Here is a 14325-nt window from a genome sequence, read left to right on the forward strand (position 1 = left end):
CACTTACCTGGAACATCTTAGTTCCCAGTGTTGCCGGGCAGGTGAAGGATTATTTTGCTTCTTATACATATTAATTGGAAAAGTAAGCACCATTGGTGGAGCATTTACCAAATACATTGGCATTCACCCTTTGCCAATTGCTATTAACTCTTTATTTAACATTCATAAATTACCATCCTCAATAAGAACTAAGGTTCAGAGAAGCTAATGTGTAAGATGCATAACAACAAAAAACTGGATGTGGCTCATCTGTCTTCTGAATCAGCGTATCCTCAGTACATAGACTAATGTCTGGGATACCGTAGATACAGTTGACCCTTGAACACATGGGTTTGAACTGCACAGGTTCACTTACACTCAGATCTTTTTCATTACTAAATACTACAGTGCTGCATGATCTGGATTTGGTTGAGTCTGAGGATGCGGAATTGCAGGTACAGAGCAGACTATAAAGTTTTATAGTTTCTTTGGCTGAGTTGGATCTTCATTGCCACATGAGAGCTCTCTCTAGGTGTGGTGAGTGGTGAGGGGCTGGTGGGCTACTCTTTGCTGGAGTGCATGGGCTTCTCATTCCTGTGCATGGCTTCTCTTGTGGAGCACAGGCTGGAGGTGTGGGGGTTTCAGTAGTTGCAGCACTCAAGTTTTAGTAGCTGCAGCATTTGAGTTTCAAGAGTTGCAATTCATGAGCTCTAGAACACAGGCTCAGTAGCTGTGCCACACGTGCTAAGTTGCTCTGAGGCCTGTGGGTTCTTCCCGAACCAGGGATCGAACCTGTGTCACCAGCCAGGGCACTCCACTGTACCACCAAGGAAGTCCCAGACTATAAAATTATACACAGACTTTGAACTGCTCAGGGGGTCAGTGTTCCTAACTCCCATGCTGCTCAAGGGTCTACTGTATTCAAAAAATGTTTGTAAAATAAAAAATATTTTGTATGATGTCATGGAATTAATATTGGAAAATTCCAGTTTGGACCTTGGGTTGATTCCAAAGCCCAAGTTGGTCTTTATTTTATGGTTGTTTTTTTTTAATTGTGGTAAAAGTCATAGAATGTAAAGCATACTATTTTAAGCATTTTTATCTGTACAGTTCAGTGGCACGGAGTACAGATTCGCCTTGTGCAAATCTTACCATCTTCCATCTCCCATACTTTTCACCTTCCTAAACTGAAACCCTGTCTCCATTAAACACCAACTCTCCCTTCCCCTTTCCCACTTTACCCTCACCCCTCAGCCTCTAACATCTACCAAGGTACTTTCTGACACTGTGAATTTGACTGTTCTAGGTATCTCATATAAGTGGAGTCAAACAGTATTTGTATGGACACCAAGTGGGGAAGGGGGGATGGGATAAACTGGGAGATTAGGATTGACATATACACATTACAATGTATAAAATAGATAACTAATGAGAACCTATTCTACAGCACAGAGGAAAAAAAGAAGGTTCAATCTGTTTATAGAACTTATATTCTGTTCAGTTCAGTTGCTCAGTCGTGTCCGACTCTTTGCAACCCCATGAACCGCAGCACACCAGGCCTCCCTGTCCATCACCAACCCCTGGAGTCCGCCCAACCCATGTCCATTGTGTCGGTGATGCCATCCAACCATCTCATCCTCTGTTGTCCCCTTCTGCTCCTGCCCTCAATCTTTCCCAGCATCAGGGTCTTTTCCAATGAGTCAGCTCTTTGCATCAGGTGGCCCAAGTATTGGAGTTCCAGCTTCAACACCAGTCCTTCCAATGAACACCCAGGACTGATTTCCTTTAGGATGGACTGGTTGGATCTCCTTGTAGTCCAAAGGACTCTCAAGAGTCTTCTCCAACACCACAGTTCAAAACCATCAATTCTTCAGCGCTCAGCTTTCTTCACAGTCCAACCCTCACATCCATACATGACCACTGGAAAAACCATAGCCTTGACTAGATGGACCTTTGTTGGCAAAGTAATGTCTATGCTTTTTAATATGCTATCTAGGTTGGTCATAACTTTCCTTCCAAGAAGTAAGTGTCTTTTAATTTCATGGCTGCAATCACCATCTGCAGTGATTTTGGAGCCCAGAAAAATAAAGTCAGCCACTGTTTCCACTGTTTTCCCATGTATCTGCCATGAAGTGATGGGACTGGATGCCTTCGTCTTAGTTTTCTGAATGTTGAGCTTTAAGCCAACTTTTTCACTCTCCTCTTTCACTTTCATCAAGAGGCTCTTTACTTCTTCATTTTCTGCCATAAGGGTGGTGTCATCTGCATATCTGAGGTTATTGATATTTCTCCTGGCAATCTTGATTCCAGCTTGTGCTTCATCCAGCCCAGCGTTTCTCATGATGTACTCTTCATATAAGTTAAATAAGCAGGGTGACAATATACAGCCTTGACGTACTCCTTTTTCTATTTGGAACCAGTCTGTTGTTCCATGTCCAGTTCTAACTGTTGCTTCCTGACCTGCATATAGGTTTCTCAAGACTGGTGACAGTGCAGGAGCAGTGGCTGCGACGGTGCAGGAGCAACCGAGAGGAGCTACCCCATGTCCAAGGTCAGGGGCGGCGGCTGAGAGGAGCTACTCCACCTCTAAGGTCAGGGGAGGCAGCTGCAGAGGAGCTACCCCATGTCCAAGGTAAGAAGCAGAGGCTGCATTTTGCTGGAGCAGCCGTGAAGAGATACCCAACATCCAAGGTAAGACAAACCCAAGTAAGACGGTAGGTGCTGAGAGAGGGCATCAGAGGGCAGACAGACTGAAACATAATCACAGACAACTGGCCAATCTGATCACACAGACCACAGCCTTGTCTAACTCAATGAAACTAAGCCATGCATTGTGGGGCCACCCAAGATGGACGGGTCATGGTGGAGAGGTCTGACAGAATGTGGTCCACTGGAGAAGGGAATGGCAAACCACTTCAGTATTCTTGCCTTGAGAACCCCATGAACAGTACGAAAAGACAAAAAGATAGGACACTGAAAGATGAACTCTGCAGGTTGGTAGGTGCCCAATATGCTACAGGAGATCAGTGGAGAAATAAATCCAGAAAGAACTTATATTAAGTTAACCTTAAAAATGCATTCCAAGATACATTTCGTGCATGTGTTAACAGTCGCTTCAGTCATATTTAACTCTTTGTGACCCTATGAACTGTAGCTCTTGTGTCCATGGAATTCTCCAGGCAAGAATATTGGAGTGGGTTGCCATGTTTTCTTCCCAGGGATCTTACCAACCAGGGATCACACCTGGGTCTCCTGCATTCCATGCGATTCTTCACCACTGAGCCCTGGGGAAGCCCTCAAGATACATTGCTGCTGCTGCTGCTAAGTCGCTCAGTTGTGTCCGACTCTGTGCGACCCCATAGACGGCAGCCCACCAGGCTCCCCCATCCCTGGGATTCTCCAGGCAAGAACACTGGAGTGGGTTGCCATTTCCTTCTCCAATGCATGAAAGTGAAAAGTGAAAGTGAAGTCTCTCAGTCGTATCCGACTCTCAGCGACCCCATGGACTGCAGCCTACCAGGCTCCTCCGTCCATGGGGTTTTCCAGGCAAGAGTACTGGAGTGGTTGCCACAAGAGCCCAATTTCTTAACCATTCCTTAGTATCCTTCTTAAATAAGACTCATGAATCTGTATACTAGCCTGAAACCATTATCAATCAATTTTAGGAACACAGAATTGAGGTATACCATCCCTACCAAAAAGTTTTTAAAAGTATCTAGAAGTTTAAAGAAGAATAATGAAGTGAATACCTATATGCTCACCACAGTTAAGAAATATAGCATCATCAGTACCTTAGGAGCCCGACATGAGCCTTTCCCAACTTCATCTGCCACCCCAGATCACTAGAGGTAACAACACCTGAAGGTTTTTTTGTTTTTTTTTTTTAATCAATCCTTTGCCTTTCTATTTTTTTTTTAAACACAGTTGGTATCTGTAAACTGTATTTTGTTTTGCCAGTTTTGAACTATGAATGGCAGGTGACCTTTTCACTACTCTCACTACCTTGGTCTTGAACCTTATGAGTCATCCAGTTCATTAGTTTCTGCATTCCTCTAATCCCATCAGCCTCTATGTTTTAAAATTTTTCATAAATGTAGTAATTTAAATTTTGGTAATTTTCTTCCTAATATAATCTTTTAAATCTATTTCTCTTTTCATTGAACCTGTTCAGTAGGGCTCTGGTAAATGCAAGCAGTTTAGGTAAGGAGCTGATTTGGAGCATTGCTGATTTCCTTGGGTAAGTTTCCCCACCATGGCTGGCTGATTTCCGGCTATTAGCGTGATGCCGCTGAACATGGGCTGGAAAGAGATGCACAGACTTCCCCCTTGTGAGCTGGTATAAGCCAATTCCAACACATCCCTCATCCTGCTATATTGTTGTTTTAGTCACTTAGTCATGTTTGACTCTTTGCAACCCCGTGGACTGTGGCTCACCAGGCTCCTCTGTCCATGGAATTCTCCAGGCAAGAATACTGGAGTGAGTTGCCATTTCCTTCTCCAGGGGATCTTCCTGATCCAGGGATCAAACCCCGTTCTCCTGTGTCTCCTGCATTGCAGGTGGATTCTTCACCTGCTGAGCTATTGGGGAAGACTGAAAGGGTGTGTTGCCTCCCCACTGGGGAATTGAACCATGGTCTTCCGTGTGATATGTGGGTATTCTCACCACTATACTAACAAAGACAAAGCCTCAATCCTGGATGAACCTACCAAAACATTTTCTTCGTTGTTTTACCTGAATATCCTCATGCCCTTTTATACTAGAGTAGCCAGTTGTGCCAAACTGAACCAGAAGTCAGAGGCAAAGGAAACTTTGTATAGTCCATGCAGATCAGCATCTTCAAGGCAGAGAATAGGACTGCATTAGTTTCCTATACCTACTGTAACAAATTATCACAAACTTGGTGCTTAACCAACAGAAATTATTCTCTTGTAGTTTTGTGGGAAGTTAAAAATGAGTCTTACAGGGCTAAAATTAAGGTGTTAGCAGAGATCCACTAATCAGAGGCATCCTTGAAGAATCTCCTCCCTACCCTCTGAGTCGATTCAGTGGACTTGAGTCGACTTGATGGACCTGATGGCATCACTAACTCAAGGGACTTGAGTTTGAGCAAGCTCTGGGAGTTGGTGTTGGACAGGAAAGCCTGGCGTGCTGCTTCCGGTCCATGGGGGACAAGGACTGACCCCAGCCCATGGGGTTGCAAGGAGTTGGACACAACTAAGAGACTGAACTGACTGATTGAACTGAGAGATTCACTCCTTCCAGAGGCCCTACAAGAAAATCAGTTTGTTTGCTTTTTCCAGAGCCAAGAGCTGCATTCCTTGGCTCATGGCCTCTTTGTTCATCTTCAAAACCAGTGATATATCACTGGTATATATACTTCTTTTCCCTCTGACTGTGCTTCTTCCCTTTGGGCTTCTTCTCTTCTATGTCCTGTGCCTTCTGTCTCCTTTGTACAAAAACATTCAAATTGCATTTAGGGTCCACTGGGATCTTCCCATCTCAAAATCCTTAACTTCATTGCATTAGCAAAGTTCCTTTTGCCAAATAAGACATTTGTGGGTTCCAGAAATGGTAAACTGGATATCTTTGGGGGACATTATTCAGTCTCCCACAAGAGTGGAAGAAGGATGATAATAGATCTGGAAGAATAAATAGAAGATTTTCTATACAACCCACCCTTTTGCCCCACAGAATCACTCTTAGCCTTCTTTTAGGTGAAAAGTTCATGTGTCTCATGCAGGAACCACTCAAAGTCTCATCAGGTACCATATTATTGTTGAGTGACATCAATTTGTTCATACTCCCTCTTGAAACCTAAAATATTAGTCACTAGCAATAATCCTCATATATGATAGTTATGGGGATTGAAGGAGAAGAAACAATTCATAGCTCATAATAGAAGCAATTAAAAGCATAGTTTCCATAGGCCTTGTTTCTACAGTTGGTCCTGAGGACCACATAGATAATCAAAGATACTGAAGAATTTAGGGTTCTTACTACTTCTAAAATCCACTTAGCTGGGGTCCGGTCAGTCTAATGTCATTTCTATAACCAGGTACGATGATGTTTCCTGGGATGATTGAAATCCTTCCACTGCATAGCTTCTGCACCAGGATGGCATAGGGGACTATCCTAAGAGTCTTACCTTGGCATAAGGCATGTATGTGCTGGTGCTCAGTTGCTCAGTCATGTTCGATTCTTTGCAGCCCCATGGACTAGAGCCTGTCAGGCTCCTCTATCTGTGGAATTTTCCAGGCAAGAATGCTGAAGTGGGTTGCCATTTCCTACTCCTGGGGATCTTCCCAAGCCAGGGACTGAAACTGTGTCTCTCACATCTCTTGCATGGGCAGGTGGATTCTTTACCACTAGCGCCACCTGGGTATGAGTCCTCTGTAATCATATTTCTCCAAACTGAAGGTTCAGTTCAGTTCAGTTCAGTCATGTCTGACTCTTTGCAACCCCATGGACTGCAGCACGCCAGGCTTCCCTGCCCATTACCAACTCCCAGAGATTGCTCAAACTCACGTCCATAGAGTTGGTGATGCCATCCAATCATCTCATTCTCTGTCATCCCCTTCTCCTCCTGCCTTCAATCTTTCCCAGCATCAGGGTCTTTTCCAATAAGTCAGCTCTTCACATCATATGGCCAAAATATTGGAGCTTCAGCTTCAGCATCAGTCCTTCCAATGAATATTCAGGGTTGATTTCCTTTAGGATTGACTGGTTTGATCTCCTTGCAGTCCAAGGGATTCTCAAGAGTCGTCTCCAACACCACAGTTCAAAAGCATCAATTCTTTGGTGCTCAGCTTTCTTTATAGTCCAACTCTCACATCCATACTTGACTACTGGAAAAACCATAGCTTTGACTAGACAGACCTTTGTGGGCAAAGTGATCTCTCTGCTTTTTAATATGCTGTTTAGGTTTGTCATAGCTTTTCTTCCAAACTAAAGAAGGGCCTGTCATACACAGCCCAAGGTGCGAGGGCTGAGTGGGTAAAGCTGCTCAAGAGTCTTTTATTTCAGCCACAGGAGGAGGTGGCGAGGAGAAACTGGTTCTTCAAGGATGCCTCTGAGCCTTCCTATCTTACACACTGACAAGTTATTTTTGAACTTAAGAGACATAACTTGCCGCCATTGTCTATCTGGTTTCTGAGTGAACTCTTGTCCCAAGGGAGTACATGATTCTTGTCTAACTGGGTTGAAGGGGGAAAGGGAAAGTCCCTCAGGGCATGAGAAGACATTCATTGAGCCGAGAGCAGGTGGGAGTGGCAGGGAGCACAACAATGGCCTCTTTGAAATATGATCCTCACTGTTTCCCTCATTCACACGTTGCCGCCTCTCCATTTCTCCCTTCTTCTCTTCCCCATTCTCAGCCAAACGTGATAAAATCCCTTCATTTCCTCACCTGCCATTCACAGCCCTGCCCACTCCATTCTGACTGGCCCAGCATCTCTCCACCACTTCTCCCTGGGGATCACCTAGGACCTCTGAGTCTCCCAGGGGATGTGTTTCAGCCCTCATCTTATTTGCCCTGTCAGCAACATCCTCTCATTGCTTCCTTCTTAGACTTTTTCTATTTGCCACTCCAGATCTGTGCTTCATCTTTTCACCCTACCCTAGGGTGCTGACTTCTAAGCATTACAGCAACAGGCTCCCGTACCCTCTGATAGGTTTGGCCAGTGAAAGTCCAGGCAGGAGATTAGATGAAGAGAGGAGAGAAAGGTCAGGGTATTTATTCCCCTGCCTTTTCTTCACCAAGCTCCAGTTGAGCAGTTGTTGGGCAGACCCCCCTGACAGCCACAGTTCTTCTGGGTTCAGGTAACCCCCGTTCTCTCTGACCGGTAGGTTAGACCAACCTGTTGCTGGCCCTGAGCTGCTTCAGTGTCCCTTGTTGGTATCTTAACATTGCTCACTCTTTTGCAAACGATTTCTTCATTAAACTCTCTAGTCACCCATTTTCTCATGTGCTAGTATATACTGATTTCCTTTCTTGAAACACATCTTTCACCTGGTTTCCATCACACCTCACTCTCTTGCCTTCATCCAAATGTCCATTCCTTCTCTGTCCCCTTGGCAGGTTTCCTCTCTTCTCCAAACAGTAAAATTTGGAATTCCATTAAGTCCTCAGCCCTCTTTTCTTCCTACTGTATTCCATTCTAAACTTTCTTCAACATTCACACCTTCAATAACTGCCTAGAAGCCATCAACTCAAATACTTAGATCTCACCAGCCACACCCATTCTTCGGGATCCAGGCTCATGCATTCAACTTCCTTTTTACTGTTGTCTCCTTGGTTAAATCAGTGAATATTTTTTGAGAGCCTATTATGTTCTGAATGTGTTTTTGGATATTTAAAAGGTCTTCAAACCTCTTATCCAAACTCAATCTATGATTTCTCACTCCTTTCCCTAACCCTTTTCGTTTTCCCTTGTTCCCTTCTCTAGTGAGAGGTTTCAACACCATCCATCCAATCTCACAACCAAGAGCCTAGGAGATCTTTGGTTCCCTTTCTTATGGCTCCCTTTTGCTCACCCTCCTTAACTAACTCATCATCATGTTACTGACTCATCAATTATTTATTATTAAATATTTCCTAAATATTGATGAGTTACTGAATCATCAATTTATCTCTTAAATATCTCCTAAATATCTTAAATTAGATATTTAGGAGAACCCAACCAATTTTCTCCATGTTTATCATCACTACCGTACCCCAAGCTGCCACTGTTTCTTACCTTTCTTATTCCCCCTACTTCAAGAGAACTTATTGAGGTGCAAATTTAACCAAGCTAGATCAAGCCCTTGCTTAAAATCCTCTGATGTCTCCCCTTGCACTGCCATCTGAGGTGTGGCTCTTGCCTACCTCGCCAGCCTTGTTTCAAACTGCACCCTCTCCAGCACCTTATTTACTAACCCTTCCTGTCTTCCTTCACTTCCCAATATTGATATAATTTCTCATGCTACAGGAACTTGACTCTTACTGTTCCGTTTGTTTAAGATTCTTTCCCCATATACCCCACCTCCCTCAATAACGTACTCTTCTCTTTTAAACCTGAGATAAAAATGTCACTTTCTCAAGGATGCTTTCCCTGACTCCTCTTTCAAAACTCCATCACCCTTTTACCAGCTCTCAAAATACCAGGTACCTCTTCTTCAAACCATTTATCACAGTTGTAATTTTACATTAATCTGTGTACTGTTTTGAATAATAAACTACAACTAAACATGAAGTGAAGAACCACATATGTTTTGTTCAATATCATATTCACCTGGCACATAGCCGGTGCTCAATAAATATTTGTGGAAAGAAAGAATAAAGGAGGAGATTCACTGAGAGTGAGGCTTACTATAGTAAGAAAAGTAGCCATGTCTATACCAGTGTTGTTTCTCTCTTAATGTAGTTTCTCAAATGCTCTGGAAGAAGTCAGGTGGTTCAATAAATGTTGGTGCCACAAGACAACAAGCTTGGACCGTGAGATAATTCTGAGCAGTGTTCACTTTGCTAATCGGTAACCAGTCTTAAAACCTCAAAAGGAAACTATTTTGTTACTTAATCTCCCAAAGATAGACTATATTGCCAAGAAATAGAGTTATTTAACAATTTAATTACATTTCTTAGTTTTATTTTATTAGAACAGAAAAGCATCAAACTGTGGTTCAGAATTCCATTACCATAAGACTTGAAAAAATGGAAATCTCAAGTTATTAATAGGTACTAATGCTTAATCATACTACTTAGTATCAGTCACAACTTGGCTTGATGTATTGTTCTTTAAGACTTGAATGAGACTTTTCAAGTGAATTCTTCAAATGCTTTAACTTCATCTTGGTGACTGCCCATGGTGCATCAGAACTCTAGAACTCTGGCCAATTCTGCCTTAGAAATCTTGGAAGGCAATGCATGATAACCCCTTACCTCTAATTTGACTTCCTTCTAACGTCATCAGAAGACATCAAAGTTACCCTCCTAGGAATCTCAATTATAACTAGCATTTACTGAGCTATGTGCCAGTGAATGTCACATAAGCTAGTGTTTATAGTTAACTATATGTTAGGCACTGTCCTGGCATTTTATACAGATTTTTCTCCTTTAACTCTTTCAGTTGCTTCTTAAGATAGGTATGAGTAAGCATACCTACCTTGGTCCGTGGGATTCTTTTGCTGGAGAATCCCATGGACAGAGGAGCCTGGCAGGCTACAGTTCATGGGGTTGCACAGAGTCAGACATGACTGAGTGGCTAACACACATGAGTAAGCAGAGACATCACTTTGCAGACAAAAGTCTATGTAGTCAAAGCTATGGTTTTTCCAGTAGTCATGTACAGATATGAGAGTTGGACCATAAAGAAGGATGAGTGCCAAAGAAATGAGGCTTTCAGACTGTGGTGTTAGAGAAAACTCTTCAGAGTTCCTTGGACTGCGAGAAGATCAAACCAGTCAATCCTAAAGGAAATCAACCCTGAATATTCATTGGAAGGACTGTTGCTGAAGCTGAAGCTTTAATACTTTGGATACCTGATGCAGAGAGCTGACTCATTGGAAAAGACCCTGATGCTGGGCAAGATTGAAGGCAAAAGGAGAAGGGAGCGGCAGAGGATAAGATGATTAGATAGCATCACCAACTCAATGGATGAATTTGAGCAAACCCTGGGAGATAGTGGAGGACAAAGGGGTCACAAAAACTTGGACTCAACTTAGTGACTGAACAACAACAACAACAACAAATAGATAATGTTTACATTTTCCAGATGGAGAAATTGAGGCTTAGATGCTTTTGATCTCTCTAGTACTGATCAAGATCAAAAGTCACTCCTGGAAATCCTTGGCCTGGGGCTCTTAAAACCATTAACGATGAGTTCCTGCATCCTTTGTGGTCAAGCTGAAAAGAAATTCCTTTCTGTGCAACTGCACAAATGCTCTCTAGCATGAAATCCTGTGATTTTTTTTTTCTAATTAGAAATACATAATTTTCCACTCTCTTTTGCTTTAATAAGTGTTTTGAGGCATTCATGAGCTTTGTAAAAAATGTCTTGATAAAAGCCAGCCAATCAAGAGGTGAACTAAATAAAGAACTAAAATTTTATATATTAAAAATTTTTTTTGTTTAATTTATTTTAAATTCATATATATACCTTAAGTTGAGACAATCAATAGCTACTTTCCTTCTCTCTTATTATGGGAAAATAGTGTACTTTGAAATAGTCTAATTTAGGCTGATAAAAACAATCAATGTTCAGGTCTCTTTAGGAAGATATACTAGTTTCACAATGACAGGAATGATGTTTCCCTTTATTCTGTTGCATGGATTCCTGCATCTCACATTTGTGCCAATATCATGCTATTTTGATTAGTATAGCTTTGTAATGTTGTCTGAAGTCTGGGAGGGTTATGCCTCCTGCCTTATTCTTTTCCCACTGGTTTGCTTTGGCAGTTCTGGGCCTTTTATGGTTCCATATTAAAAAAAAATTATGTTCTTAAAATAAAGAACTAAATCACAGATATAGAGAACAAACTAGTGGTTACCAGTGAAGAGAGGGAAGAAGGGAGGGGCAATATAGAGGTAGGGGAGTAAGAGGTACAAAATATTAGGTATAAAGATTGAAGGCGGGAGGAGAAGGGGACAATAGAGGATGAGATGATTGGATGGCATCCCTGACTCAATGGGCATGAGTTTGAGTGAACTCCGGGAGTTGATGATGGACAGGGAGGCCTGGCTGCAGTCCATGGGGTCGCAAAGAGTTGGACACAACTGAGAGACTGAACTGAAGCTACAAGGATATATTGTACAACATGGTGAATACTGTATAGCAAATATTTTATAATAACTATTCATGGAGTATAACCTTTAAAAATTGTGAATCACTGTATTGTATGCCTGTAACTTACATGATGTTGTTTAGCAACTATACTTCACTAAAAATAAAGATAAATTTAAAAGATAATAAAGTAATACAAAAAATGATAGAAAATGAAAAACCATATATGGCAAGTATTTGTCTTTAAATAATACTTGACAGCATTATTTCAACAATTCCATAATAAACCATTAAGTGTGTGGATTCACTGTAATTTACTTAAAAAACAAACAAAAGTGCTTCTTAATCTTTGTTATTAATCCTAGAGCTGTATTTCAGGAAATACAGTGAAGAAGCATTTAGTTAAAGTAAAATATAGTGAAGAAGCAGAAAGTTAAACTGAGGAAAGGCATTTCCTCAGTTTCATTTTGGTTTCTCCTTTTTCTTAAAATTCAATTAAATTTCAATGTAATATTTTTTCTTAAAATTAGTATATACCAATGATTTCTTGCATTTTTAATTGAAGTATAATTAATTCACAATATTGTGTTAGTTTCAGGTGTGCAGCAAAGTGATTCAAATACATATGTATATATATTCTTTTTCAGATTCCTTTCCCCTATGGGTTATTATGTAATACTGAGTACAGTTTCCTATACTATACAGTGGGTTCTTGTTGGTTATCTCTTTCATATATAGTAGTGTGTATATGGTAGCATTATTTTTATCTTTATAGAAATATTTTCATATTCCTTCTCTCTTACTCATTAAATAATGTCTGAAATGAAATTCATCTGCATTAATAATGGCTGTTTCCAGTGGTGAAATTTGGGAATATTTTCCTCCATCACCACAATTCTGCTATCACAGCTAACAAAATTGACAATAATACCTTAACATCATGTAATACCTAGTCTGTGTGAAAAATTCCCCAACTGTTCCCAAAATGGTTTTTTCAAATCAGATTCTAATCAAGGACCACGTATTAGAGCAACCTCCTTCCCTTTTGTTTTCCTTAACAGTAATTTGCTGAGACCAGACCAGCTGTTCTTTAGAATGTACTACCTTATGGACTTTTGATCCCTTGCAATACTGTTTTACTTGCTTCTGTAGACACTATCTTCTTGTAAACTCAAAGTTAGAACTAAAGGCTTGATTATACTCAACCTAAATACTTTGGGCAAGAACATCACAGCTAATAGACCTTTCGTTGCCTCCTCACAGAAGGTGCATGCTCTCTGGCTATCCACCACTGATGCCCACATAGAGCACTGACCCCTCCTGTGGAAAGTTATGCTTTCCCCCCTTGTAATCTATGAGGTGGATGTTAACATCCACATCTACTCCCTTCAGATTTTAGCATCTTTTAATCGTCCATGCCAGAATCATTTCTCTTAATAGGGATTGCAAAGTAGTGATTTTCTAATTCTGTAAGTCCATCTATTATTAGCTAAGACTTAACTGTAAAGGAAAATGTTCTTTCACCAGCTGGTTACCCTAGAATATAGATTGCACTTGAAAGGCAAGATAATACCTAATTCTTTCCCATTAATTACAAATTTTACAATTAAGAGATTGATATAGTCTTCAAGGATGGTGACAAAGCACTTCTTTTGGCCTTTTTTCTTTCAAGTATCATTATAGACTGATAGGTTTTCATATATTCAATTTACAGTTATCATGCTTGTGATGTGTAAATTGCCCCAACTTTGACTAGTAGGAAACCCTTCAAGCTGATACCTGTATCTTGTTGATAGAAGCACATTTTTCTTTGAAAGCTTGTTTGATTTCTGACTCAAGAGACTTCATTTTTAGGGAGTAAATTCCATTCATGCCCTCCACCCCAGGTATTGAGAGGAGAAATTTACCCAAACAAGTGTATCTGATGCACACCTGTTACATAGTTAGCCCCACGCTGGCTACCTTGAAAGATCCAAAGAAAAGTGTGTTCCTTATTAGCTGCTGAGAAGTTCAAATTCCTTCTCTTCCTCCTCCTTCTTCTCTTCCTTTCCTTCTCTTTTTCTTTTCCACCATTATCACAATGGAATATTATCAGAACCAGGGTTCTGTTAATTGAAATTTCTGATTAATTGAGGTGGATCAGATAACCCTTGTAATTTCCACCTTTATCAAACATCCTTCTGTAACATGTGAGCCCACTCTGTTGTCTAGTAAGTAGCATCATGAAACATTACAGAGGGCCCCTGACTTATAATGATTCAACTTACCATTTATCGACTTTACTATGGTGTGAAAGAAAAACACATTCAGTAGACGTTGTGCTTCAAATTTTGAATTTTACTCTTTTCCAGGGCTAGTGATATGCTGTACGATCGCAGCTACAGGTCCCAGTCGGCCACGTGATTGTGAGGGTAAACAATTGGTACAACCATTTTGTACCCTTTCCACCATTCTTTCATTTTTAGCATGGAATTCAATAAATTACATGTGATAATCCACACTTTATTATAAAGGAGGATTTGCGTTAGAGGATTTTACCTAGCTGTAGGCTGATGTAAATGTTCTGGGCATTTTAAGATAGGCAAGGCT

This window comes from Bos indicus x Bos taurus, chromosome 1 (assembly GCF_003369695.1).
Source record: "Bos indicus x Bos taurus breed Angus x Brahman F1 hybrid chromosome 1, Bos_hybrid_MaternalHap_v2.0, whole genome shotgun sequence".
Classification (NCBI taxonomy): Eukaryota; Metazoa; Chordata; class Mammalia; order Artiodactyla; family Bovidae; genus Bos; species Bos indicus x Bos taurus.